The 25,375-nt window shown below is 40.1% G+C and overlaps 1 long non-coding RNA gene across 1 annotated transcript; it reads left to right on the forward strand.

Annotated features, from left to right (window-relative positions):
* Window positions 1-404: 404 nt before the first annotated feature.
* LOC138437759 (uncharacterized) lies at window positions 405-24,890 on the forward strand. Its single transcript, XR_011256140.1, has 3 exons — window positions 405-490; window positions 19,068-19,129; window positions 23,879-24,890. It is a non-coding gene; the product is annotated as an uncharacterized lncRNA (long non-coding RNA).
* The last annotated feature ends 485 nt before the right edge of the window (window positions 24,891-25,375 follow it).

Consider the following 25,375-nt stretch of genomic DNA (forward strand, 5'->3'; position numbering starts at 1 on the left):
AAGTGTCGCAGGCTAAACTAGAGAAATTTCCAAAACTGAGCGTTTGGTCAAGGCTCTTCATCCCAAGACTTTCCAACTCACTTCGGCCAGGAGCCTCGCCTTGGCGCTGTCAATTCCACCAGGTAAGCTTCAACCCTGGCCTTCCCTGTGGCTCTAGTTTTAAAGAATCTGCGGACGCTAGAGATGCGGGTTCTCTCCCGGGGTCAGGAGGATCCCGTGGAGGAGGAGATGGCAACCCACTCAGTATTCTTACCTGGAGAATCCCACCGCCAGAGGGGACTGACGGACTACAGTCCCGTGACCACAGAGTCGGCGGGCTGGAGCGCACACACACACACAAGGTCCGCCCCCGGCCTGCCCATCTCTGCCAGCACCGCCCTCTGCAGGCCCCGCCCCCAAGCGGCAGAGCCGGGAGACGCCCCTACCGGAAATTACCGCGAGGGCTAGCTGTGGCCTGCTGAGCATCCAGGAAGACAGTGAACTCTGAGAGGTAAGAAAACTTGTCCAATGGTTGCAGCTAATTAGAAGTGTTCACATCCCAATGACGTATTTTGTAGGTAGAAACTCTCCTTTGTAGAAACTCAGTAATTTAAAAATCAATTTTGTATCCACTTTTTTTTTGAGAATCAGTTGTTTAAAAGAGCAGGTATTTTAAACCAAAGAATTTATGCAAGCTTTGTTGCAGGTCAACCATCCTTTCAATTCAGTAATTGTTCACTGTGTATCTACTACGTCATGCTCTCTTAACCGCTGGAGAGAATGCTGTTAACAATAGCCGAACAATTGTACAGTTTTGTCACGTAGACCTACAAAATTTTTATTTTTTGAACAACACGTACAGAGGAACTTCCAACTGTCCTCAACTCAGTTGCATTTCTTATTACATACCGAATCCACAGTATTTAAGAAAGGACCTGGAATATCTGAGAAAAACGTTGGAATATGTCAAACTCAGGTTACGTCCCCATTTCCACAAGATTTCTTCTTGTGGACTTTAGCATTAGCCCCTCAAAGTAAGAACAGGGGAAATCAGTTTCTTTTAAAAAATGAAAACATGTATCAGTATAATAATTACCCTGTAGGAACTGCTTTTGTTCATCTTTGTAAAGGATTTTCAAGAGCAGAAGAGTACTTATTTATCAGCAAATTTAGTCTAATGACAGGTACATTTCTGTTTTGCCTTGTAATGATAGGTAAGGGTTTAAACTTAAAAACAAAAGTTGCAGTGAATTCTTTAGGGCTTAGTGCCCTTCTCCTTTGTTGGTATCACTATACAAAAAAGATGACCTTTTCCCTTTTCTTGCATCAACGAGAAACACCAAGGCTTCTGGAAGTGAGATTGTTTTTTATATGTAAAAGATTGTTGAATTATTTCAAAGTTAAAGGCCTGGAGCAGAGAGAAGTTCTTAATTGATAATGTCCCCAGTGGGGAGCTTATGCATTTAAGCAGAACTTTTCAGAAGCCACTAGGGGAAGAAGTGATTTGGGAGAGGAAAGAATACCTTTGAAACTCTGAGTACTTAGGTGAAAAATGATGACATAAATTTGGCTATATGTCTCATGTCTCTTCTTGGACCTTTTTAAAAAGGGAAAGAATGGACAGTAAAGATTTGGAATAATTTCACAACATATTAAGGTTGCACATAAAATACAGAGGAGATGCAGGGAATTCAAACCATAAAGGCTCGTTTTTCGCTAGGATAGGTAACTTCTCCAAAATGTATTTGAAAATCATTAAGAACTCAACTGAGACAGTTAATTCAATGATCCAGTGAATCAAAGAGCCTGCAGTGATTACTCTTAACTTAACCAATTCTTTATTTAGATTAAGTTGAACAGCCTTCCTAGGCAGTTTTGATATTGGACTATTTTTTCACTAGGGGAACCTAGACTAATCAATAACTCTTATTTATGTTATTAGGCCTGCTTGAGAAATTTAAATAAGAAAGGAAAGACCTTTGGAACTTGAGGAGCTGTTCCACTAACAGTAGGCATACATGTAATTGTTCAGTTAGCAAAGCATATCACATGTCTGCTCCCTTTGGCAACAACCTTTAACAGGTACCTTACTATGTCTGACATAGAGTAGTATGTGGTTGATCTTGATTAGTTTGTTCTTTTAAACACTCTTGGTCAAACTTCCGTATCTTTCCATGTCTACATTTCCAATAAAAGAGTGTATTACTGACTTAAGCCCATTTGAATCAAATGGTAGAACATTATGTCATTTTAAGCTGCTTTCAAAAAGCCCTGCAATACCACAAAAACTCATATATTGACATATATTATTTAGTCCAAAATAAGTGTGTCTTTTGTAATGTTCCATTGCTATGTGAATGGAAAGTTTTTTGTTCATTTTAGGAACTGAAACAGAATTCTTTTCCTGTATGACATAGAAAAAGAAGAGTAAAATTGAGCATTTGATGCTTCTGGCGTTCACACATTAATGAGAATATTAATACTGGCAAGGGAGCTCTGTCTTTAATATTAACTCTCATATTTGAAGATGATGCTTACAGGGTGACTGTGATATCAAAAACACAAAAATTTCTTGTTGGCAGGGGTTGTTTTTATTCATGAGAGTACTGGCAAAATGGCTCTACGTAGGAGACTTGAAAATAGAACATGGCAAACTAGAAGAAAGTTTATCTCTCTTTCCTTATAGTCCAAAACTAGATGAGCTGACCAGGGCAAGTCGACAGCTTTGTTCCACAAAACCATGCAGGCACCCAGATTCCTCCCATCTCAGGTTATACCCTCTCTGAGGGTGACTCATCATCACCAAATTGAAGCTCCAGCCCCTAACAGGCCAAAGAGGAAGTACAGATTCCTCTTAAGATTATGACCATGTCAAACTTTACCAGAGCCCTGGGATTCCAGAAACCAGTGATGATTAAATAAATCCCTCCTCTTTCTGTTCTGAGAAACAACTTACTGCAAAGAACCCCCCTTACCCATGGTTTAGGTAAGAACTCAAGGAAGCTCTTCTTGTTTGTGTATTACAAGACCAGACACTGACTCTCCACATTCCCATTCTTTGCTTCCTAACTGATTAACTGAACTGTTTTGTCTCCACTGATCACTGGGAACAAAATATTTATTAACCAAGCTTTGGTTAAGATTTTCTCCTTCCCTTGTGCCCCTTGAAATTTGATCTGCCTTCAGTCTGAACTTGGGTACAATCCCTCCTTAAATGTCTCCCAAAAAACAGGCTGGACTCAGAGTGAAACATTATTGGATCTACTGTCTGACTTTGCCACCATTCCATCCACTATCCTATGCCTGGTTCTTTTTAGCCTAGATTTCCTCCTCTTGGTGGAAGAAACCTGTTTTGCCTGACACGTGCAGTTCGTGCAGTCAGAATGCTCTCCCCGTTGTAGCAGTTCTCTTTCCTCCCGTTGCCGTCATCCTTCCCCAGCACTTTCACAATAATCCTTTTGACTAAAATCCAGATTTGTTTTTAATTTGACAGATGTCAACCGAAAATTCAACTGAAAATTCCATTGTTTGGAAGCTAGCTGTCAAGGAGGCTGGGAAAGTATCTAGCCAAACAGCCAAAGCTAGCTAAAACTAGGGGGAGTTTGAGTTTGAGTTTGCTCAGTTGTGTCCGACTCTTTGTGACCCCATGGACTGTAGCCCGCCAGGCTTCTCTGTCCATGGGATTGTACTGGCATGAATACTGGAGTGTGTAGCCATTCCCTTCTCCAGGGGATCTACCCAACCCAGGGATTGAACCTGGGTCTCCTGCATTGCAGGCAGATTCTTTACTGTCTGAGTCAACAAGGAAGTCCCTAAACTATGGGGTTCTGTTGCTAAAAGAAAGAAGTGATGGGTATTAGAGGACCGTTGATGGCATCTGACACACTCTTCATAAAGCCAGCCGCCATGTGTAGTTCTGCAGCCTCTTCTCTCTGTCTGGTCCTTTTGCTCAAAATAGATCACCCAAGGCTTCCCTCGTGGCTCAGTGGTACAGAATCTGTTTGACAGTGCAGGAGATATGGGTTCAGTCCCTGATCCAGGAAGATCCCACATGTGGCAAAGCAACTAATCTCATGCACCTGAGCCATAACTATAGAGCCTGTCCTCTACAGCCCAGGAACCACAACTTCTGAGATCATGTGCCACGGCTATTGAAGCCTATGTGCCCTAGAGCCCGGGCTCCGCAAGAGAAGCCGCTGCAGTGAGAAACCCACTACAACTACCTTGCAACTATGTTGCAGAAACACTGCCACTGCATAGCAGCCCCCCATTCACCGCAAATAGAGAAAAGGCTGAACAGCAATGAAGACCCAGCACAGTCAAAATAAATAAGTAAATAAAAAATTTAAAAATATATCTCCCAGAATCTAGAATGTATATATTTAAATCTATATTTTAAAAATATAAAAAATAAATATATTTAAATGTTTTTCAAATTCCAGGGAGTCACCTTGGTCTCCGTGTCAAGGTTTCCCTGAACTACTCTGTCATATTTCTGAAAATGTGTCAGTATGGTTTTCCTTCCATGAAAATGCTTGCTTCATGTCAAATTCACCTTAGGACTTCAGCTTTGAGCTTAGGGCTCAGTGTTTAAAACTTAATCAAAGTCTTCCCTGGTGGCTCAGTGATCAAGTGTCCACCTGTCGGTGCAGGAGACACAGGTTCGATCCCTGATCCAGGAAGACCCCGTGTGCCATGGAGCAGCTGAGCCTGTGCTCCACCACTACTGAGCCTGTGCTGTAGAGCCAGGGAGCTGTTCTGAAGGTGGTGTGCTCTACAGCTTGCATTCCACCACAAGAGAAGCCACCACAACGGGAGGCCTGAGCACTGCGATGAAGAGTAGTTCCTACTCGCCGTAAGTAGATAAAAGCCTTCGCAGCACCGAAGACCCAACACAGCCAAAAATAAATAAATAAAATTATTAAGAAAAACTTAAACTTTTTGCAGAAAGAGTTGGGCCATTGTATACAGCTGTGTAGGTCGAACAACCCTGCCAATCCCTAGGCAGCCAGAGGGATAGGTGTAATATTAAATCCTGGCATGCAGGATTGTTAAGTAAAGTAAAAGTGTTGTTCCTTAGTTAAGTTAGTCCCTTAACTCCCTGCGATTTAAAACATATTTAAGTATATTTAAAAATAATTCTCCAGGCAAGAATACTGGAGTGGGTAGCCACTCCCTTCTCCGGGGGATCTTTCCAACCCAGGGATTCTTTACTATCTGAGCCACCAGGGAAACCCTTATAGGAGTGTTAAGCCTGGTGTATAACCTTCTGAATATTTGATTCCTTATCAAAAATGGGAGACCTGCTTTGTACTACTGCGAGAATTAGAGATAAGATTCATGAAGTGTCTAGTTCAATGCCTGGGCCTTGGCATGTGCTCGATAACTGGTGGATGCCATTTTAATTATTAGATAAAACTTTTGTTTGGAATTCTGGAATTCTCCCATTCTGTCTTCTCTTGAAATGCTTCACCATTCTGTGTTGCTGCCCTTAATCTGGTTCCACACCCACATCTCACACTGTGCTTTCTTTTTTATTTTTTTAAATTTTTTAATTTTTTTTAGTTTTTTATTTTTTTAATTTTAAAATCTTTAATTCTTACATGCATTCCCAAACATGAACCCCCTTCCCACCTCCCTCCCCATAACATCTCTCTGGGTCATCCCCATGCACCAGCCCCAAGCATGCTGTATCCTGCGTCAGACATAGGCTGGTGATTCAATTCTTACATGATAGTATACATGTTAGAATGCCATTCTCCCAAATCATCCCACCGTCTCCCTCTCCCTCTGAGTCCAAAAGTCCGTTATACACATCTGTGTCTTTTTTGCTGTCTTGCATACAGGGTCGTCCTTGCCATCTTTCTAACTTCCATATCTATGTGTTAGTATACTGTATTGGTGTTTTTCTTTCTGGCTTACTTCACTCTGTATAATCGACTCCAGTTTCATCCATCTCATCAGAACTGATTCAAATGAATTCTTTTTAACGGCTGAGTAATACTCCATTGTGTATATGTACCACAGCTTTCTTATCCATTCATCTGCTGATGGACATCTAGGTTGTTTCCATGTCCTGGCTATTATAAACAGTGCTGCGATGAACATTGGGGTACATGTGTCTCTTTCAATTCTGGTTTCCTCGGTGTGTATGCCCAGCAGTGGGATTGCTGGGTCATAAGGTAGTTCTATTTGCAATTTTTTAAGGAATCTCCACACTGTTCTCCATAGTGGCTGTACTAGTTTGCATTCCCACCAACAGTGTAGGAGGGTTCCCTTTTCTCCACACCCTCTCCAGCATTTATTGCTTGCAGATTTTTGGATCACAGCTATTCTGACTGGTGTGAAGTGGTACCTCATTGTGGTTTTGATTTGCATTTCTCTAATAATGAGTGATGTTGAGCATCTTTTCATGTGTTTGTTAGCCATCCGTATGTCTTCTTTGGAGAAATGTCTGTTTAGTTCTTTGGCCCATTTTTTGATTGGGTCGTTTATTTGTCTGGAATTGAGCTGCATAAGTTGCTTGTATATGTTTGAGATTAGTTGTTTGTCAGTTGCTTCATTTGCTATTATTTTCTCCCATTCAGAAGGCTGTCCTTTCACCTTGCTTATATTTTCCTTTGTTGTGCAGAAGCTTTTAATTTTAATTAGATCCCATTTGTTATTTTTCCTTTTATTTCCAGAATTCTGGGAGGTGGATCATAGAGGATCCTGCTGTGATTTATGTCTGAGAGTGTTTTGCCTATATTCTCCTGTAGGAGTTTTATAGTTTCTGATCTTACATTTAGATCTTTAATCCATTTTGAGTTTATTTTTGTGTGCGGTGTTAGAAAGTGATCTAGTTTCATTCTTTTACAAGTGGTTGACCAGTTTTCCCAGCACCACTTGTTAAAGAGATTGTCTTTATTCCATTGTATATTCTTGCCTCCTTTGTCAAAGATAAGGTGTCCATATGTGTGTGGATTTATCTCTGGGCTTTCTATTTTGTTCCATTGATCTATATGTCTGTCTTTGTGCCAGTACCATACTGTCTTGATGACTGTGGCTTTGTAGTAGAGCCTGAAGTCAGGCAAGTTGATTCCTCCAGTTCCATTCTTCTTTCTCAAGATCGCTTTGGCAATTCGAGGTTTTTTGTATTTCCATACAAATCTTGAAATTATTTGTTCTAGTTCTGTGAAAAATATGGCTGGTAGCTTGATAGGGATTGCATTGAATTTGTAAATTGCTTTGGGTAGTACACTCATTTTCACTATATTGATTCTTCTGATCCATGAACATGGTATATTTCTCCATCTATTAGTGTCCTCTTTGATTTCTTTCATCAGTGTTTTATAGTTTTCTATATATAGGTCTTTAGTTTCTTTAGGTAGATATATTCCTAAGTATTTTATTCTTTTCGTTGCAATGGTGAATGGAATTGTTTCCTTAATTTCTTTTTCTACTTTCTCATTATTAGTATATAGGAATGCAAGGGATTTCTGTGTGTTGATTTTATATCCTGCAACTTTACTATATTCATTGATGAGCTCTAGTAATTTTCTGGTGGAGTCTTTAGGGTTTTCCATGTAGAGGATCATGTCATCTGCAAACAGTGAGAGTTTTACTTCTTCTTTTCCAATTTGGATTCCTTTTATTTCTTTTTCTGCTCTGATTGCTGTGGCCAAAACTTCCAGAACTATGTTGAATAGTAGCGGTGAAAGTGGGCACCCTTGTCTTGTTCCTGACTTTAGGGGAAATGCTTTCAATTTTTCACCATTGAGGATAATGTTTGCTGTGGGTTTGTCATATATAGCTTCACACTGTGCTTTCTTCAGTGTTTTTATTTTCTCTTCACTGCTATCAAAATTGCCTAATCTGGGTTGAATTACTTTAAGGCTCAGTTTTCTGATTTTAGATATAATTTGTTTTTTTAAAAAAAGATAATTCTGGGACTATAACAGATAGGATGAATTGTCTCTTTGGTTGTTCCATACTGCAATCTGCTGAGCTATGGGACAGTGAAATGACCCTGTTATATTTTCTCAAGTATCCTCGTATTAAGGGCTTCACAGATGGCACCAATGGTAAAGAATCCACCTGCCAATGCAGGAGATGCAAGAGATGAGGGTTTGATCCCTGGGTTGGAAAGATCCCCTTGGAGAAGGAAATGGCCACCCACTCTAGTGTTCTTGCCTGGAAAGTTCCAAGGACAGAGGAGCCTGGTGGGCTACACTCCATTGTGCAGCAAAAAGTTGGGTGTGACTGAACACACACAGAGCACGTCCTTCTGTTCACTGTTTTCTGGACATAGTAGGAAAAGTAGAATTGCCTTGCTCCCACTTGTTGAGAAAAATCCCATTCAGTTCAGTTCAGTTCAGTCGCTCAGTCATGTCTGACTCTTTGTAACCCCATGGACTGCAGCACACCAGGCCTCCCTGTCCATCACCAACTCCCAGAGTCCGCCCAAAGCCATGTCCATTGAGTCGGTGATGACATCCAACCATCTTGTCCTCTGTCGTCCCCTTCTCCTCCTGCCTTCAATCTTTCCCAACATCAGGGTCTTTTCAAATGAGTCAGTTCTTTGCATCAGGTGGCTAAAGTATTGGAGTTTCCAGCTTCAGCATCAGTCCTTCCAATAAATATTCAGGACTGATTTCCTTTAGGATGGACTGGTTGGATCTCCTTGCAGTTCAAGGGACTCAAGAGTCTTCTCCAACACCACAGTTCAAAAGCGTCACCACAGTTAAAAATCCCATTAGGATATTTAAATAGCCAGAACATGTTACATAACTTGTCAGCCTGCATTTTGATGGAATATACATCAAATTGTGATTGAGATTAGTTTCAGAATTGAATCCCTGACAGGCAGAAAGATGAAGTCACTCACCTCTTTTATGGTGTCGAGATAGTGTTTGTGGGTGAGTGTACATGGGTTCTTATTTCAGGTGTATGTGGTTTTAAACTCAGATCTGCAAGTCACTAGGGGTGCTTCCTTAGGTGTTCTTTTGATATAAATTATTAAATGCTTTACAGTCCTGGCAGTGGATTGCTTGTTTTGCTAAGAATAACTTTAATCTTTGAGTTCTCACCAAATTCAGGCTTAATTATTCTGCAACCAGATATTCCATACCATCTGTTGGTGTTGTTTACAAGGGAATGAAAGTAGGCATGTATAAATCTGAAGCAAATTAAGTCATGTAGAGAATCCTTAAAGCTTCCAGGTAAAGGAAAAAACAAATTTCATATAGGGGAGGCTCGGTAATTTTTCTTGCATTAGATGATATGAAAACAAGGCTTCACAGATTACTAGCATCTGTGCTTGGTGCTGTAAAATTTTCATGATGATGAAGCATTTTTACTCTTTCCTCAGTCTTACTGCAGGATTTTAGGAGTACTGATGTAAATGGGAAAATGTGTTGAGTAGTCTTTTGACAAGATTGCTAGAGAATAACGGAATAATTATAAGAAAATATTTAATATGAACATCTAAAATTATTATTCTCCATCCCCTTCTTTTGGGAGCCTAAAGCCTGACTGGTGATAGTTATAGGACTAAAACAAACAAGAAGAAATTAAAGTCAACCGCAACACTTCCCTCCTCCACTCAATATCATGGTGAGATTTGATTTTACTGGCACCTTGGCACCTTAGGCACCTAAGCCTACGTCACCATCATCTCCTTCCTGGACTATTCCAACAGCTTCCTAACTTGTCCCCATCCAGTTTGTTTGCATTTTTCCAAATGATCACATGATAGCCAGAGTATTTCCCCAAAACAGAAATCAGATCATGCCACTCTCCTCCTTAAAACTTCTCAGTGGTTGTTCAGTTGCCAAGTTGTGTCCAACTCTTTGCAACCCCATGAACTGTAGCCCACCAGGCTCCTCTCTCCTCTCTCCTTGCCATTTCTTTCTCCAGGGCATCTTCCCAACCCAGAGATTGAGCCTGTGTCTCCTGCATTGGCAGGCAGGTTTCTTACAGCTTAGCCACCCAGAAAGCCCTGTGGTTAAGTGGTTAAAAATCTGTCTTGCAATGCAGGGGATGCGATTTCGATTCCTGGTCAGGGAAGTAAAACCCCACATGCCACAGAGCAACTAAGCCTGCTTGCCACAACTACTGAGCCCACAGGCAGCAGCTGGAGAGTCCATGTGCTGTAACAAATGATCCTGAGTGACCCAATGAAGATTTCACGTGCTACAACTAAGATCCAGTGCAGCCAAATAATAAAAATAAAATTAAACTTTCTGTATTAAGTTAAAAAAAAAAAACCTTCCCAGTGTTTCCCACTGAACTTAGACTAAAAGCCAACTCTTTTCTCAGGTCCTACAAGAATCTGCATTTTCTGGCTTCTGTAAATCTTTCAGTCTGGTCAGCACTTCTTAATAAACAAGCTTGAGACCCACAGTCTACTCAGTAATGCTTTCCCACTCAGCCTCTGTCTTCTGCCTTTTCCCACTCTTCACTGGGTATTTTCCTCATCTTTCAGGTCCCAGTTTAATGATAACCTTATCCAGGAAGCGCTTCCCGATTACCCCCTCCCTCTTTCTCTGGTGTCTTCTATTACAGCACCTGTTTTCCTCTCAGGCCTTTGTTGTTTGTATTGAATAATTAGCTACTGATTTGTTTATTGTGCTTCTCTCCCACTAAGGTATAAGCTGCATAGGGTACAGAGACCATGTCTCTTTTGTTCACCACTCATTACTTGACCTCTGGAGGATGCCAGGAACATAGTAAGTGCTCAGAAAATAGTTGATGAGTGAATGAAATGAACAGTGCTTACAAAAACAAACATCTCTTAGACCCTTCTTTTGTGTTGGATAGCTGTCCTGCCATGATCCTAACAAGAAACATTTAAGATAGGTGCTAACATCTATGGTTTATGGATGAAGAACCCAAGGTTTGGAGAGTCTCAATAGCTTGTCCAAAGTTTGACAGCTAGTAGATCATGAAGCTAGGACTCTGACTTAATTCAAACTTAAAGATCATGCTGTTAACCACTGTGCTGTATTGCTGTCTATCCATTTATCCTGCAAATGTTCAGTAAGGATATAAAGTGAATAGAACTATTAGGAAACAAGGAGCAATAGTAGTAGTGGTGCTTCATTTTGAATTTGTAAATGACTGGCATTTGAAGCATATTTATGGATGAAATGACCAGATGATATTTGTAAGGCAGACTGGAATCCAGCACAATATTGAAGTTTCCTGTCCAGAGGGATTACAGGGCAGAGATAATTGAGAGTGAGAAGTGATTGATGGGAGTTGGCTCTGCCGTGAGGAACGTGATGGGCGAGACTGCAAGAAGCCTCTGATTGAGCTTGTTCTGCTACTAGAGAGGAGACCATGGAGATCGTAACAAATGACAAGGCTGTGTCTAGGGTGATAGGAGCAGAGCCAAAATCAGGTTTTCAGTCTACTGTTGAGGAAACAAATGGTAATGTTTACTTTATAAATGTTTTTTGCCTCCATGGAGAAAATGCCCCTTCAAGCCATTTGAAAATGTTCCATAGTTTTGTGTTGTTATGGTGATGTGATAGAGCCGCTGTAGAATGAGATTTGTGAAGGAAAAAAAAGAATCTTAAGCCTCAGTGCTTACAGCCTGTCTTATCAATTGACTTTATTTCTCTTTGAAAACATGGAGGGGTTCTTGGGGCATTAGAAAGTGTGCAGCCATCAAGAGATTGTTCTAGCTTTTGGATATCCAGCAGGTTGAATATTCTAATACACAATTACATTAAAGCACAAAGGTCCCTTCTAGGTTTATCGGTAAAGTAGCAACTTTAGAGGTTGTCTTTAAAAAGGAATCATGAACTAATTAAACAGGAGGAAGTTTTACTTGAGCAAAAGGTCAAGATGCTTAAAATTATACTTTCCCATATATCTTGAAAAATCTCAGAAAAAAATGATTATTGTTTTGTCAATCATTTGGTTATTTGCTTTTAAATTCCAGTTATTACATTTAGGCTGAGAAGTACTTTGTACAAAAGCACAGTTCAATTAAATATTTTAATACTTCCAGTTAGGTGTTTATTTGTAGACAGAAATATGACATTTCAGACATTGATTGGACTGATTAATGGTGCTCATCAGGAAGAACCAAGGGATCATAATTAAACACCAAACCTACATGGTCTGTTGGTTTTATGTTATATAAATTATGTATGAGTTTGGCATTTATATTTCATGGAAAAATTACAGTGCTGTTTCCTCAATGCATTTTCTACATAAAGAATATTATATGTGTGTGAATGTGAATACGAATTTTCAGAACCTGATGTATTACCTTTTTTTAATAAGCAAAAATTTCAAACAAAGATTCATGAGTTTCTGCTTGAGGATGCAGGAGGCTCTACTTCTGGTTGTTCTATACTATTGCCTCTTACAAAATAGTCAATTGTTTAAGATAAAAAGAAGTCTAGATACTGTTACCTTTTGAGTCAGTTGTTCCTAGACTTGTATATTTCACAGAACACAAGAAAATACCTCAAAGTCAGATGAAAGTAGTTTTGCGGGTGCAATAGAGTTGCTCCATTTTGATTTTCTACGTAAAGACATTGAAAATAAAACCGACTATCATCACTATTATTTCACAAAAAACTAATAAGGACACAATTATAAAATTCAAAATTGAATGAATGTATTAACAGTTCTCTACATTGTCCTGTTTTTCTTGCCGCACTTCCAGGCTCTAAAATTTATTATTCACGATATGGCACAAACCTGCAGACCACATTTTGGAAATTATTTGCTTTATAGGTCATTAATTTCTATTTCTTAGGTAGTATTTGCACATTGTTGGCGATTGGTAACAGCATGGCTATAGTAACATATGCCTAGCCTCTCAGGATAGGCGTTCTATGCTAGCTATTATGAAAAAGGCATATATCTTAGTATCTTATTATATGCCCCACCTGCTGATTAGACCACAGCAGCCTTCTTTCAGCTCTAAGAATGTACAAGTCTTCTCCTTCAGTCTCATACTGCTTTTCCTCCATCCATAACAATCCATTGAGCATTCTTCACCTGCCTAATACCTCCTTATTATCTTTTTTGGACTCACTTTAAATGTTTTATCAGGGAAACTCTCCCAGACCATGCGTTTCAGTAAGGTTTCCTTGATAGACCTGCTTATTAAACTTGTGGGCTTCCCTGGTGGCTCAGATGGTAAAGAATCTGCCTGCAATGTGGGAGACCCAGGTTCTCTCTCTAGATGGAGAAGATCCCCTGGAGAAGGGAATGGCAACCCACTCCAGTATTCTTGCCTGGAGAATCCCATGGGCGGAGGAGCCTGGCTGGTTACAGTCCATGGGATTGCAAAGAGTCATACACGACTGAGCAACTAACACTTTCACTTTCACTAAACCTGTGGCTTTCCTCTGATGAACTTAATGCAGTTAATAGACTATAAGATCTCAGAAAGTACAGAGTAGGGATGTGCTTATCTTTGTATCCTTGCTACCCATCATATGCTTGTCACATAGCTGATGCTCCAAAAACAGTTGAATGATTACTAATTATACAAAATGATAACAAAAGTATTACTATTTGTTGAGTGCCGACTTTGTTTCTGGAACTTTATGTGTAATAGTTGTCTCTAGTCTTCACAATAAACTTGGGATGTAGTTCTTTCAATGCTTGCTGTGTGAAAGAAGAAACTTAAGTTCACAGATTGGTTTTTTGGTCTATGATTAGCTAGTAAATGACAGAGTCAGAGTTTTAACACAAATGTGGCCTGTTTCAGAGCTTGTGATCTTGGCTCTGTAATGCTAATTTTTTTTTTTTTTTTTACTAAAGAACATGGAAATTACTAATACACAAAATAATTTCTTACTTTTAAGTTTTCAACTACCTCCCATACAAAAGCATTTATTGTTTCAATTATCACTCCAAACCCTTAGTGTCTTAAAACAACAAGAGTCATTTTGTTTGCTTATAACTCTGAAATATGAACAGGACCTGATGGGATAGTTCCTTTCTGCTTCACATGACATCAGTTCTGGCAGCTTAATTATGGCTGAAGGATCCAGTTCCAAGAATCCTCATTCGTATGCTGGCAAATTGATGCTTGCTAGGAACTCACTTGGAGCTATCAGCCAAGGTCTTGATGGCCCTCCACATGGCCTCTCTACAAGGCTAGGTTGGGCTTCTCACCACATGGTCATTGGGTTATGTGAGAGAGTCTCCTGAGGGCAGACACTCCAAGTGGACAGACTACATGTGCAAACATCTGTTTTCATCATGCCCATTAATGTGCATATGTGCTCAGTCATATCCAACTCTTTGTGACCCCATGGACTGTAGCCTGCAGGCGCCTCAATCCATGGGATTTCCCAGGCAAGAATACTGAAGTGGGTTGCCATTTTCTACTCCAGGGGTCTTCCCAACCCAGGCATCAAACCCACGCTCTTGCATCTCCTGCATTGGCAGGCGGATTCTTTAACATTAAGCCACCTGGAAGCCATCTGTTAGTGTACTGTTGGCCAACAGCAAATCCCAAAGTCAGGGTTGAAGTGGTCTAAGCCAGGTCTACCCAAGGAGGCATGGTTCACAGGAGGCCACCAGAGATATCATCTGCTGACTTGCTGTTCAATGCAGAGTCGTAGGAGGAAGATTCTTGGTCTCATTTGCTTTTAGCCTTTTTTTCTTAAAACTGTGAAGTGATGGCTGACTCATAGGTGCTTATTTTTCTGATCACTACTCTTCTGAGAAAAAGTACAATCATCTCTGTATTGGTCAGGATAAGCTAGGTTTCTAGCAGGAATAACAGACAACCCCCACATTTAATGAACTCAGTGCAACAAAGCTTCCTTTTTTTTTTTGCCTTAAAAATTTATTTTTAATTGGAGGATAATTGCTTTATGATGTTGTTTACAACAAAGTGAATCAGCCATAAATATACATATGTTGTTGCCTCGCTCTTGAACCTTCCTCTCACCCCCCTCACCCCACCCCTCTAAGTTGTAAAGAGCTTTCTCCCGAGGGCAAAAACTTATTTCTTGTTCTTGCTGCGTTCCAATGCCAGTCAGAAGGGAGGCTCTGCTAGTCACAGTTCTTCAGTGACATTGACTGATGGAGGATTGATCTTGACATGTACCTTGACATGACCTGAGCAGAGGGGAAAGAATGCCCTGAATCACACACTGGCCTTTAAAACTTCATCTGGAAATGGTACCCATCGCTTTCATTCACATTTTATTGGCCAAACATAGCATATGGCCACACATAACTTCAAAGAGGCTGAAGAAATACAATTCTACGTGGACTCAGAAGGGAGATGGCTGGAAGTATTTGGTGACCTGCACTGTTATGAGTTGAATTATGTGGCACCCCCAGATTCACGGGTCAACGTCTTAACTGCTAGTATCTCAGAAAATGACCTTATTTGGAAGCAGCGTAGTTACCAAGATAATTAGTTTAGATGAGGTCATAGGGTGAACCCCCTAACTCCCACTTGACTGGTTTTCTTATGAAAATGGAGAATGTGGACATAGCCATGCACAGAGGGAGAACACCATAAGAAGCTAAAGGCAGAGATTGGCATGCTGCAGCAGAAGCCAGAAGGAACACTGAAGGTTGCTGGAAACCAGCAGAAGCTGAGACAGAGGCATGAAGCAGATGGTCGCATACAGCCTGCAAGGAACCAACCCTGTGGACACTTTGAACTCAAACTGGTAGCCTCCATATCTGTGAGATGAAGCTTCTGTGTTGTTCTAAGCCCCCCCATTTTCTGATACTTATTGCTGCTTTAGCAAACTTATACAAGCACTAAGGACCACCACCATCTCTAACCCTCTCCTATTTTCCCTTTAAAATGCTAACTTTCTCTTGGTAGTTTTCCTTTCTGTTCTCCTTCTTCACATATTGTGCACTTGGGTGTTAGTATTAAAGAATAACCCATTTTTCCAATTTAAGACTTTGAAGTTATGTGCAACTCTTTTTTGTTTGTTTTTTTGCATCTAATTGGAGTCAGTTTCTGATCCACAATACTTCTTGCATGTTCTTATCTTTCTTTTAGCCTAAACCTTGTTGCCTCTTGCATGTCAAGGTGATAGGTTTCTACCTACTTTTTTTTGTCTCAAGTCATGCGCTACTTCTATCCACCTCATGTACAGTTTTCAGAATTGCCTACTTTCAACACTAAATCTCTATATTATTTCTCTAGTTGGTCTAATGTGTCCTGTTATTTCCTAGTTGAATTTTTACATCTCTGGACTTATTATGTCTCACTGTCTCTTTCTCCGTAGCTTTTTTCTCAATTTTCATTATGAATAGGTATCGCCTGTCTAACCCAGCAGAATATACCTGATGGTTACCCATTACTATATTCATCTTGGTAATTTTACCTCAATGCTTTTGTCTGACATTTTTCTGTATGGAATATTCTCCCCAATAACTCATGTCTTTCTTTAATGGTTTTCTCAGAAATCACCTCCCCAGGGAAACTTAATGGATAATACCATCAATACTACTCTTAACCTTCTCAGCAGTTATTTAGGGTACATTATGATTATTACTTTGATCTGGGCATTGTGCTAAATGGTCTGTATGAATTATTTAATATAATTTTCTTTCCAGTACAGTAGATAGTATCATTCATATCTTCTAGACAAAGTTTCAATGAGGTTGAAACCCACTGAATCTTTTATAATAGTGAAAATGGTCATGATGAAATAAAATTATTTCAGGTCCAATTTATATAAAATAAAATGCACAGATTTTAACAGTACAATTTGATGAGCTTCAACATGTGTATGCATATATTCTGTTTAATCATCACTCCAGAGAAGATAGAAAATATTTTCATAACCCCAAATCCTTTTCTCATGCTGCTTAGCAGCTAGCTCTCCATCTCCAGGCTCAGGTCTGATTTCTATCACTGTTGATTAGTTTTGCTTTTTCTAGAACAGTGTGTAAATGGAAGCAAACTGTACATTGACTTTTGTTTTTGGCTTTTTTGGCATTATGATGTTAAGATTCATTCATGTTGTATGTGCATTAGTGGTTCTTTTCTTTTAATGCTGAGTGACCTGCCTCTTGAGAAACCTATATGCAGGTCAGGAAGGAACAGTTAGAACTGGACATGGAACAACAGACTGGTTCCAAATAGGAAAAGGAGTACATCAAGGCTGTATATTGTCACTCTGCTTATTTAACTTCTATGCAGAGTACATCATGAGAAATGCTGGGCTGGATGAAGCACAAGCTGGAATCAAGATTGCCAGGAGAAATATCAATAACCTCAGATATGCAGATGACACTACCCTTATGGCAAAAAGTGAAGAGGAACTAAAAAGCCTCTTAATGAAAGTGAAAGAGGAGAGTGAAAAGTTGGCTTAAAGCTCAAGATTTAGAAAACGAAGATCATGGCATCTGGTCCCATCACTTCATGGCAAATAGGTGGGGAAACAGTAGAAACAGTGTCAGACTTTATTTTTTTGGGCTCCAAAACCACTGCAGATGGTGACTGCAGCCATGAAATTAAAAGACGCTTACTCCTTGGAAGAAAAGTTATGACCAACCTAGATAGCATATTCAAAAGCAGAGACATTACTTTGCCAACAAAGGCCTGTCTAGTTAAGGCTGTGGTTTTTCCAGGGGTCATGTATGGATGTGAGAGTTGGACTGTGAAGAAAGCTGAGCACCGAAGAATTGATGCTTTTGAACTGTGTTGTTGCAGAAGACTCTTGAGAGTCCCTTGGACTGCAAGGAGTTCTAACCGGTAAAGGAGATCAGCCCTAGGTGCTCTTTGGAAGGAATGATGCTAAAGCTGAAACTCCAATACTTTGGCCACCTCATGCAAAGAGTTGACTCATTGGAAAAGACTCTGATGCTGGGAGGGAGTGGGGGCAGGAGGAGAAGGGGACGACAGAGGATGAGATGGCTGGACGGCATCACCAATTCGATGGACATGAGTTTGAGTGAACTCTGGGAGATGGTGATGGACAGGGAGGCCTGGCATGCTGTAATTCATGGGGTCGCAAAGAGTCGGACACGACTGAGCAACTGAACTGAACTGAATTGAACATTCCATTATGGGCTTCACTGGTGGCTCAGTGGTAAAGAATCCACCTGCCAATGCAGGAGGCATGGGGTGGCCCTTGGCTCGGGAAGACACCCTGGAGAAAGAAATGGTAACCCACTCTAGTGTTCTTGTCTGGGAAATCCCATGGACAGAGGAGCCTGGTGGGCTATAGTCCATGGACTCGCTACGACTAAACAACAACATTCCATTATACCACATGCCACAATTTCTTTACCCATTCATCAGTCAATAGGCTTTGGTTTCCATTTTTGACTATTTTGAACATAGTTGCTATGAAAATTTTTGTTGAAGTTTTTGTGTTCACATATATTTTTCTTTTGGGGAAATATCTTTGAGTAGAAATGCTGGATCATATGATCAGTATACACTTAACTTGAGAAACGACCACACTCCTTTCAAAGTGGTTATAGCATTTCACATTCCCTCCAGTATATCAGAGTTGTTGTTGTTTTACATCCTTGTCAACACTTGGTATTGCCAGCCTTTTAAATGTTCACCTTCGTGTAGTGAGTATGTAGTGATAGCTCATAGTTTTTTTTTTTTTGACTTTTTATTTATTTTTTTATTTTTTGGTTAATTACTTTTCAATATTGTATTGGTTTTGCCATACACCAACATGTATCCGCCACAGGTATACACGTGTTCCCCATCCTGAAGCCCCTCCCTCCTCCCTCCCCATACCATCCCTCTGGGTTGTCTCAGTGCACCAGCCCCAAGCATCCAGTATCCTGCATTGAACAACGAGTCCAGGTTCAATGCACTATAGTTTTATTTCTCACTTCCCTGCTATCTAATGGGTAGGGAATATCTTTATGTGCTTCTTGACCATTTATCTTGTTTTGAGAAATTCCTGTTTAAATATTTGGCCTGTTTAAAACGAAGTTATTTGGCTTCAAATAGTTGGAAGAGTTCTTTATATATTGTGGGTACAAGTGCTTTGTAAGACATATCAATCATGAATATTTTCTCCCAGCCTGTGACTTATCTTTTCATTTTCTCAATATTTTTGAAAGAGCAAGAGCTTTAGTTTTGTTCAAGTCTAATTTAATTTTGTGGTATTTTATAGGTGGTATTTTCAGTGTCCTGCCTAAGAAAAATTTGCCTTCCCCAGTGTCATGAAGAGGTCTGGTAAGTTGTGTCTTTCAAGAAATTTGTTGATTTTATCTAAGTTTATGGGCATAAGTTTGCTGAAAATACATCCTTAATATTTTTAAGAACTGTGGAAAGCTAAGATTTTACTCTATTTGTAAGTTATTGAGTTGCCAGCTACAGTTTCATGGATGCTGGTAGAAGACGCAAGAGCCTTGGGTCAGAGGTGAAGGATAGTTTATTACTCGTAGCAATAACAGTAGTTAGAGTGTTACTGTTTTTTAATCAGTTCCCAAAATCTAGTTCCCATAGGGTGGCATATGGAAGGCCAGATGACACTTGCGCATGCAGTGGGTTGTATTATAGGAATTGCACGCTAAGTTTAGGAAATCCAAAAACTTTTTGTTGTTACAGAGGGAATCACTCTGTCTTCCAAGGCTATAAGCAAGTCCTACCCTTATGCTGACCCTTCATTAGAAAGTTCATTAATTAACCTAAAGATGCCAATTTAATATATTTAACAAGTATTCATCTGGCTCTTATTATTTGACAGTCATTGATCTTAGCACTTTGGAAACATCAACACATTTAATGCTCTTAATGACCCTACAAGGTAGGCATAATTAGCACTCCTATTTTACAGACAAAGGATAAGAGGTACAGAGAACTTAAATAACTTGCTCAGGGTTATGTGGCTAGTAAGCGGCAGAGCCACATTTGAAACCAGGCAATCTGCCTCCAGAGCCTGCATCCTCTAAGATTATACTATGCTACCTGTTGGAAATAATTTTTTCTTGGTGAAATAAGTGGTATTTTAAGATATTGTTTGTTGACCAGAAGTAATGTTCAGATACCTCTGTAAATGTTACATAATGATATTATATCATAATATTATGCATTAATAAGAATTAGGGAGCCCATCAGCCTAAAACTCTTTGAAAAAGGACTCAGTACATTTAGTTCAACACTCCACCACTTAATGGAAAATTATGTTGTCTGCTCTAAGTAGAGGATTCATTGATTCTGTTGCTAAAATATTTTTATGTCTACCATGCTTATGAGATACATGTTTGAGTGTCTAAAGGACTTCCCCCAGGCTCTGAGATTGTGTGGCATTTTTAGTGCCTGCCTGCTAATATGTATTGTACATGTCACAGTATTTGGCCTAGGGTTTGCTCTCCTGGTGGCTCAGACAGTTACATATCTGCCTGCAATGCAGGAGACCTGGGTTTGATCCCTGAATCAGGAAGATCCCCTGGAGAAGGAAATGGCAACCCGATCCAGTATTCTTGCCTGGACAATCCCATGGACAGAGGACCCTGATGGGCTACAATCCATGGGTTCACAAAGAGTCAGACACGACTGAGAGACTAACACTTCCTTTCATTATAATATCCTCCTTGTTCATAAGACTGTAGGTAGAGTTCTCTATTGGAAAAAGACCTTGACACTGGGAAAGATTGAGGACAGGAGAAGGGGGTGACAGAGGATGAGATGGTTGGATGGCATCACTGATTCAATGGACATGAGTTTGAGCAAACCCCAGGAGTTGGTGATGGACAGGGAGTCCATGGGGTCGCAAAGAGTTGGACATGACTGAGCAACTGACTGACCTAAATTGGAGACAGTGAAGGACAGGGAAGCCTGGCATGCTGTAGTCCATGGGGGCCATGAAGAGTTGGATGTGGCTTAGTGACCAAACAACAACAACAGGATTCTCATCTACTACTAATTTCTAGAGATTGTAGACATCTACCAAGAAGAACCAGATAATTTGGAAAGTCTTTTTGGCTTAGATCTGTTAGCAATGCCAGGTTTGTCTGAGTCCAAAATGCTTTTGTACAGATTATAGCTAGCTTATAACCCTTCATTCTGTACTTCCTTTAGAAAAAGAAAACTCATTTATTTTGTTTTTCAAAGGGTAATACAAACACATGGCAAAAAAAGTCAAAGTGTATAAATAACTGAGAGTGAAGTGAAGCTGTCCCCACCGTGGCTATCTTTCACTCCTCTTCTGTAGAGGAAACCATTGTGTTTGTGTATTGTCCAGAAGTATTCTATGTGCATGTTAGAATATATTCTTGATTGCCTCTTAATTGTTCTTTATGTGTCATTTCATACCCCCAAATATCTTTTGTGTTCATTAATGGAAGACTATTTGTTAAAAAATTTTTTTCCACACTGCTCAATGTAGTTTCTTAAAAGAAAAAAAAAAAACTCTCAATAAATACATATTTTTGTTTTCTATTTGGGTAAAATGAATAATCAAGAGAAAGGAGAGTTGGATTACATTAAGGGGTATATTCTGGTGTCAAATAGCTTGAAAGCTTCAGACTTATCGTGAAACAATACACACACACACATGCACCTACTAGAATGGTTAACTTTTTCTTTTGGCCTATCCGTTCAGGTAAAGAAAATCCTTTCTGTCTTACATTCCTCATACCAAGGAGGGGCCATGGATACTGTGGAATACCACTTTCTTTCCTTCCATAAACAAACACAAAATGGTTAACTTTGAATAAGAAGAATATCAATTTACTCATTATGACTGTAGACCACATATCCCCAAACTTCAGTGGTTTTTGTTCCAAATGAGGCTGTGTTTGCTTGTATATTTATTTTGTTAGCTAGTTGACTCCCACCTGCACAACCTCTGAAACTCCCCCGTCGTTCTCAGATTCCCGTGTATGCCTAGCATCCCTCCAGTGCTCTTCCATCTAACTCTTCCTGTTGAGAGCTGCTGGCTGCAGGCTGCTTTGCAGCAGCCTCTGGGAAGGCTGCTTCTCTACCCACTGTACTTTCTCACAGAGCTCCCAAAGCTGCAGCCTCTCTAAACTGCCAAATGCGACTGAATTCCTCTCCAATTTCAGGGCCACATCAGAGCCATGCTGTGTTATTTACAAGACTGATAAAATGTCCTTTGCTCAGCTCTGCCTGGGACATCGTTAACCTGGCACCAAGCTCATGACATGCTTTCTGCAGGCAGCCACTTCAACTTTTCTCTTCAGCCCTGTTCTCTAGGATAGTTCAGACTGAGTCTTGGGGGTCAGGCTGTCAAAAGAACTAGATGTTATCCCTTGTCTTTGTTCCTCTCTGGACCCAAGACTCCACATATAAAACCATTCTTCTCTATCCCCATATTCCATCTGGCTCCCACAAATGGATGCTGAAGCTGGGAGGCGTAGGGATGGGTGTTGCCAACCAGACACATCCGATCTCAGCTATGTTAACATTTATTCTAGTTATTCAGTGGAAATATGGAACATGGGTTTACCAAAATGTCTGTTGGCTTCACGTCCTATTTAATGACATCTAGAATTCTCTATTTTGGGGTATCTCTCTAACATCAGTGTTTTTCTTATTTTTTTCAAGTGAAGGATCTTTGCACACTAGATTGTAAATAATGTGTTTATGTAGTTCACATTTTAACTGTTGTGCTGAAATCAGTGGAGACATACTCTGAATACTGATTTGATAGAAATGCTTCACTGATTTTCCTAGCACTGGGCCAAATTCATTAACATCCTGGATTCATTAGGAAGGCACCATCAATTCAAGGAAAAAAAAAAAGGTTACATTCTTTTATTATATTTTGTAAAGGATTACACATTAATCAGAATTTAGTATGTTTGGTTTTAAGACTACTTCCATTTCATCTATGAATCTTTACAGAGAATACATTTATTAGTTTGCTTACCAAATATTTATTTGTGCTGGTCTCTATGTTGAGTTTTGTTGAGCTATGTGAATTGCAGGATAGGGTTTTAAAATCCTCATTCTTTCATAGGTTAAGTTCTTAACGTCCCCTCCTGGGGGTTCTGGCTTATGCTAAACTAGAATAATACAACTTGGTAAAAATGGGAAAAAAGACAGAAATTCTTTAGAATCAGAGCTGTGCAGTGAGATGAAGACGCTTCCTGTGGTTCTTAGAGAGAGGTAGTTTCACTTTGTCCCTTCTCTCTGCACGTAAGACCAAGCTCAGGGGATGGAGTGAAATTAGAAAAAAGGTGGATAAGTAATCATGGGAGGAAGACAGGAGGGGAGTTGGAGGCAAGTAAGAGACACTTCCTGATATTCTTCTGAGCTGAACTCAGTAGGGACTGGCTCTGACTTCAGGGAAATGTAGACATCTCATTCTCCATCTCTAGAAGCTGGGTTTATCCCTCCTCTTTCCTTAGTACAGGGCTTCCCTTGTGGCTCAGCTGGCAAAGAATCTGCCTCCTGGGTTTGATCCCTGAGTTGGGAAGATCCCCTGGAGAAGGGAAAGGCTATGCACTCCAGTATTGTGGCCTGGAGATTACTGGACCTATACAGTCCATGGGGTCGGGTTGCAAAGAGTCAGACACGGCTGAGCAACTTGCACTGCGCTGCACTTCCTTAGTACAGTTTATTTTGGGGCAATGTGCCTACCAGCTGAGGCAGTGCTAAGGGGATTTTAGGGGTCTTTAGAGCCATCAACATCTCCATCAGAATCCCAAAGCCACCTAAGCAGCTGAGGTGAAAACAGTTTGCTAACCAAGCAAATGCCTCTTCCAGCCAAGTCTTCCATGTCCTCCCTGCCTCCACAGCCAGATTTCTAAACTTCTTCTTGATAGGAATTCTGGAGCCTACTGATTCTTGTCGTTCCAACATTTAATGGCATAGCTAAAGGATTCTTCTGTGTGAATAAAACACAGCCCCTTCCTTTCAGGAACAAACAATTTAGATGAAAGTAATGACGTTATACCAACAGCTGAAGTAAAATCAGAGAATAACCCGTGTTAACTTCTGTTATGTCCTTCCCAGGTGGCACAGTGGTAAAGAGCCTGCCTGCCAATGCAGGAGACACAAGGGACACGGCTTTGACCTCTGGGTCAGGAAGATCCCTTGGAGAAGGAAATGGCATCCCACTCCAGTATTCTTACCTGGAAAATTCCATGGACGGAGGAGCCTGGTAGGCAGCAGTCCATGGGGTCGCGAAGAGTTGGGACATGACTAAGCACAGGGCCTGTGCCTAACTTTTGTTACATGCTAGGAAGGGTGTTGAAAAAGCAGGTAGAGATTTGAAAGATTTGAGCCTGACTGATTTGAAGTATGGATCAAGGGGAAGCAAGGATGAAAGCAACTTTAAAGTTTTGTGTCAGGTTGATCTGAATGTTAGTGATGTTAACAGTGAATTGTCTCAGGGGAAGATAAGAGGATCTCCAGTAGAGAAATGTTGAGTTGAAGGAATGAAGGGATGGATTGGAGGAGATATAGGAGGGCATCTGATGTTTGATTCTGGAGATCAAGAGTGTTCTGAACTAGAGGCATGGATTTGGTGTCACTGAATATGGTGAAACCTGAACTCTGAATAGGATAAAGTGGATGCTGTTCCTGCAGAGAAGGGGTTGACCATTAAAGCACATCTTTAGTAGCAGTTAGAGGAGGAAGAAAAGACAGAAATGAAACACAAAAGAACAAGTAACATTTTCCCAAATGCAAATGAGAAAAGAGAAAGAAGCGGGGGAAGAATCCATGGTGTGAACAGCTGAGAAGTTAAAAGGGATGAGGGCTGACGAAGCTCCATTACACTTGATGGCAGAGAGGTTATTGGTTTGGAAGAGTGGGTGGGAAAATGGAACCAGACTGTGTTGGAATAAGGAATGATGAGTAAAGAGGAAGTAGGAGCGAGTGCAGATTTCACCACCACCACCGCCTCTGATGAGTACGTGTAGAATATTTTTTAAAAAATGAGGCAATGGTGTCTTGATTCTGTATGTGCCTTATCTGAATTGCTCTGAGATCTCAAATGTATGTATTATATCTTTAGGGGAAAGCAATCTTATATTATTTTATAACAGGAATAAAAAGGTAGTTTTGATCTCCCGTTCCTTAATCCCAAATCAGCTAACTAAATTATTCATTTTCCAGTATCATATTATAGAGAGTAGGTTTCCAAGGTCTTAACACTTATTAAGAAATAGATATTGGTATAAATGAGTTTTTTTTCCAGCTACCTTAGATTTCTAGAAACAATTAGAAGACTAATGTAAAAGAAACTTAATTAAGAAAAAAGTCCTAAATGTTTAGCTGCTCTTCTGGGTCTTCCAGTTGAATTGCAAATATAACTTGATGAGAAGAATCTCATTTCTCATAATTAGTTGTAGGACACTTAACATAGCTTTAGGAAAAATATAAACTAATTTAAAATGTAGGAACACCTATCAGCCTCATGTATAGGGACTCTTGATTTTAGTGAACTGGTTTTGGTGCCTTTAAAATCCTCCTTGTGAGCTCTGACACTTCAGTTAGGAGCGGGTC

This window comes from Ovis canadensis, chromosome 3 (assembly GCF_042477335.2).
Source record: "Ovis canadensis isolate MfBH-ARS-UI-01 breed Bighorn chromosome 3, ARS-UI_OviCan_v2, whole genome shotgun sequence".
NCBI lineage: Eukaryota > Metazoa > Chordata > Mammalia > Artiodactyla > Bovidae > Ovis > Ovis canadensis.